Source organism: Vipera ursinii (genome assembly GCF_947247035.1).
Source record: "Vipera ursinii genome assembly, contig: SUPER_Z_unloc_1, whole genome shotgun sequence".
Taxonomy (NCBI): Eukaryota; Metazoa; Chordata; class Lepidosauria; order Squamata; family Viperidae; genus Vipera; species Vipera ursinii.
The window spans coordinates 993,326-998,509 of NW_028148449.1; positions in this window are offsets into that span (position 1 = coordinate 993,326).

A 5,184-nucleotide genomic window follows, 5' to 3' on the forward strand; every position below is an offset into this window, starting at 1 on the left:
CTTCTTCTCTTTCTCTTTCCTTCTCTTTTCTCTCTGTCTTTCTGCCTTTCTCTCTTTCTTCTCTTTCTTTCTCTCTCTTCTCTCTTTTTCTCTTTCTTTGTCTTTCTCTCTTTCCTCTCTCTTTCTCTCTCTTCTCTTTTTCTCTTTCTTTATCTTTCTCTCTTTCTCTTTCTCTTTCTCTTTCCTTCTCTCTCTTTCTCTTTCCTTCTCTCCCATTCTTTCTTTCTTTCTTGACTTACGACCAGAATTTCTGTGGCTAAGTGAGGTAGTTGTGAAGTGACCTTTGCCCCGTTTTACGACATTCCTCTCCCCGGCTGTTAAGTGAATCGGGCCTCCACATCAACTTGGCTTGTCAGAAAAGCATAAAGGGGGAATCGCGTGACCACAGCACCCAGCAACCGTCGTTAAGTCTGAGCCGGTCGCCAAGCATCCAAATTTCGATCCCATGAGCACAGGCTGGCGGCAACCGTCTGGTTTCTAGTCCTTTAATCAGTTTATCTTTTCGGATTATTCTTGTGAGTGCTTCTAAAGAAAGAATAAATAACAGGGGAGATAGTGGGCAACCTTGTCTCGTGCCTTTTTTGCATTTGAACGCTATTGGTTAATTCTCTGTTCACGATTACATTCGCTTCTTCTTTGGCATAGATCGCTTTAAACCTGTTGATAAATCTTTCCCCGAATTCCATCTGTTTTAAGTCGAGTCAACCTAAAAATTCCATTTGACGTTATCAAACGCTTTCCGAGCGTCGACAAAAATGGACGCCCTTGGTTTTTCGCTGTGCGATTCGTCATATTCTAAGATGTCTAGCATAATCCTAACATTATGTCTAATTTGTCTTTTAGGCAAGAAGTCGTTTTGGTCGGTATGGATGTGCTGCCACCACGTTATGTAGACCAGGGGTCTTCAAACTCGGCCTTTTTATGACTCATGGACTTCAACTCCCAGAATTCCTCAGCCAGGCACACTGGGTGAGGAATTCTGGGAGTTGAAGTCCATGAGTCATAAAAGGGCCAAGTTTGAAGAACCCTGATGTAGACCATCAAAGTCTTAATAAGGGATTAATTACAGTACAACGGCTTCTGATGCAGAATAGTCAGAAAATGGTAATAACTCCCAGCGTCTGCATGTAAGTCTAGAGCACATGTCTGCTGTTATCACATGTTTGCTGGTTAATGGAGGATATCAGGCACAGCGCCAACAAGAAGGAAGTTAGCTCAGAAAAAGGGGAAATACATCACAAAGAGGGAGGGGTTACCTGGCCCATTAGCATAATGTATAATTTCCCAAAATGGCCACGTGGTGGCAGCACAATGGATAAATTCAGCTATCTATGTATCTGTCAATCTATCTATCTATCAATCTATCTATCTATATTAATCTTTCTGCCATTACGGTCACGAAAATCTTAGAATCCGTGTTCAATGAGGAAATGGGCTTATAATTTTTAATTCAAGTCAAATCCAAGTTTCCTTTAGGAATTGGTGAGATGGTTGCTTCTTTCCACGAATTCAGGATTATTATTTTTTTGCTATGTTTAGTACATCATTAAATATATCCACTAGAGTCGGGGCCAAAAGTTCTTGGAGTTTCTTTCATATTTCGGACGGTAATCCGTTGGGGCCGGGTGTTTTATTATTATTATTATTATTATTATTTGCTTTTTAATTGCTTCTATAATTTCCTGTACCGTTATATCCTTATTTAACATATTTGGAAATTCTTCCGGAACCTTCGGGAAATCCGCTTTCGTTCAGATATTGCGATATTCTTTCCCCAGTAATCTCTTCATCCTCCTTATAAAGATTTTGATACAATTCGTACGTCACCCTTTTTTTTCCTTCTTCTTCATTTTGATGGACCGTCTCCCCTGCTGGATTACATCATTGACTAATCCCTCTTCTATCTTTTTATTTCTTCAATCTATAAGCCAACCATCCTCCCGGGTTCAGAAAAAAATGTCTAATACTTTTTATTTTTTGTGCCGTTTTTTCCTTTTCTATAATGTTCCATTTATGCCGATTTAAATCTAGTGTTGTTGTTTTTTTTAGGTCTCTACATTGCGGGGTTATTTTTGTAATTCTAATTCTCATCTTTTGGGTTCCTCCTCTAAACTTTTCCGATATTGCCTTTTTTTTTTTTAGATTCATTGGCCAGATACGCAATTGCAGTTCCTCTCTTAACGGCCTTGGCCTTGGCCGTTTTCCCACAAAGTTTTGAGTGCTTTCTCGCCTTTCCTGTTTGTCTGGATTCTGGAAGAATGTCGGCATTTGTTCCTTCTTCTTATGCTTAAATTCTATTGGATTTAGGATGGCCTTTTTCTAAGACTCCACCCCCTTGTTGTTGTCTTGTGTTTGTTTTTTTTCCATTTCATTGTGATGGGATACTTGACCTGCCCAAGTATTAATGTCAATTACGACGTCCTTTATTATCTGAATTTAATTCTTTCGTGGTCCAGACCATATCAATTCCGGACCGCGATTAGGTGCCGCCCTGAACAGTGCGTAAATTGCTTCTCATGCGGATTTCTCTCCCTCCAACTATCTGGAATATTTTAATTCTTCCACCATTTAACAAACCAACCAAAAAAAAGTACCGGGTAATATTCTTCTGCTTCGTTTCCTTACTTCCTCGCTCTTGCAATCTGATTCTCTGTCTGAGGGCTTTTTTTCTCATAGAACGCTCAGAACGGCGTTCCGGCACCTTTTTTGGATGGAACCTTGTAGGGTAGGCAAGGCGGGTTGTATGACATGTGTGAGTTCCGGCATCTTTTTCTTTTACAAAAAAAGCACTGTATCTATCTATCTATCTATCTATCTATCTATCTATCTATCTATCTATCTATCTATCTATCTATCTATCTATCTATCTATCCAGGGCTTTTTTTCTCATAGAACGCTCAGAACGGCGTTCCGGCACCTTTTTTGGATGGAACCTTGTAGGGTAGGCAAGCCGGGTTGTGTGAGATGTGTGAGTTCCGGCACCTTTTTTTTTTTTTTTTTTTTACAAAAAAAGCACGGTCTGTCTGTAATTGCCTTAAAAACCGCCAATGAAACAAGCGTTCTCGTATTCGCTATCAGCAATGACCTTAACGCAGTTTGTTATAAAATTGTCTTTTTTTTCCCATTGGGGGCATTTCATGATAATACGGTTAATATTTCCACATTTTCCCGCCTCTGTTTTGACCTTGTCGCTTTTTGTCGGTCTACCTTCCTTGAGTTGTTTTTTTCTGTCTACCTCCATCCTCATTGTCACAGTTCACACTCGTGTGGTTTGTTTTTTTTCGGAAGAGAAATATTTTATTCGGTTTCGGATTTATTATTTCCTGCGGCCCTGGAGACGGGAGAGGGTTAGGGCAAAGCAAAGGTCGTACAAGTCAAGATGGCGGCCATGCAGCTTCCAATGGGGCCGGAGCGTTCCGACCTAGCTGCCATCTTGATTCGCGACGCGCCGAGGACAAGACGATTAAGCGTTAGAGGCCGTGGTTCTCAGGCTCGGCCACTTGGAGAGGGGTGGACTACAACGCCCAGGATTCCCCAGCCGGCACGCTTTGAGAGGGGTGGACTAAAATGCCCAGGATTCCCTGGCCGGCACGCTTTGACAGGGGTGGACTACAACTCCCAGGATTCCCCAGCTAACAAGGGGTGTTGAAGTCCTTCCCTCTTAAAGCGTGCTGGCTGGGGGATTCTGGAAGTCCACCCCTCTTAAAGCAGGCTGGCTGGGGGATTCTGGGAGTTGAAGTCCTCCCCTCTTAAAGTATCCTGGCTGGGGGATTCTGGGATTTGAAGTCCTCCCTTATTAAAGTGATCAGGGCTGAGAAACACTGAACATTTTTGCACCACGAAGGAAATCTCCCATCATGCTTTGGGCCGAAGAGGCTGTCGGCTTCCCCGAAAAGCCATCTCGGCTAGGTAGAGACCCCAGAGCCAGCAGGCAAGCGGACCCCACAATTTCCCACAATTACATTGCGGTGTCGCCCCCCGCAATTCTCTCTTCTTAACTTCGCCGCAGGGAAGATTCCGGAAACTGTTGGAAAGAGAAGTCACAATATCACACTGAGGAGACACAGGCACTCCTCACCTCTTACGACTATAATTTAGCCCCAAATTTCCGCTGCTAAACTTGGAAATATGAAGATCTCAGACAGTCCTCGCTTTACGACTATAATTTAGCCCCAAATTTCCGCTGCTAAACTTGGAAATATGAAGATCAGAGGAAGTCCTCACTTTACGACCACAATGGAGCCCAAATTTCTGCTGCTAAACTTGGAAAAATGAGGATCTCAGGCAGTCCTCGCTTTACGACCACAATTGAGCCCCAAATTCCTGCTGCTAAACTTGGAAATATGAAGATCAGAGGAAGTCCTCGCTTTACAACCACAATTGAGCCCCAAATTGCCACTGCTCAACTTGGAAATATGAAGATCTCCTCGCTTTACGACTATAATTAACCCCAAATTTCCATTGCTAAACTTGGAAATATGAAGATCAGAGGAAGTCCTCGCTTTATGACCACAATTTAGCCCAAAATTTCCGCTGCTAAACTTGGAAATATGAGGATCTCAGGCAGTCCTCACTTTGCGACCACAATTGAGCCCCAAATTCCCGCTGCTAAACTTGGAAATATGAAGATCAGAGGAACTCCTCGCTTTATGACCACAATTGAGCCCCAAATTCCCGCTGCTCATCTTGGAGCCCTGAGGATCCCAGGCCGTCCTCAACTTACAACAGTTCATTTAGCGACCGTTCAAAGTTACAACAGCCATGGGGAAAAAAGGGACTTAGGACCGTTTTTCCACACTTAGCGACCGTCGCGGCATCCCCCCGCGGCCGGGGGGATCAAAATCCCGACGCCGGGCCACTGACCCGCGGCGACGACGGTTGCAGTGTCCCGTCGTTCCCCTTTTGCGAGCTTCTGACACAGCCGCAGGCGAAAGCAGACCCGTTTAGCAGCGGCGTTCCTTGTTCGACGGCGGCGGCGATTGCACCTCGGGGTGGCTGCAAAATGGGGGCTAGCCCTGACTGAACGAACGTCTCGCTTAGCAACGGAAATTGCGGTCGTAAATCATGGACTGCCCCCATAGGGACCCCTCCTCAAAATAGTATCTTGCACTTTAAATCAAAACACCTGACCGGGGAGGGGGGGACAGCTCCCCGCACCCCGAAAACTCTCACCTTTTGCCCGCC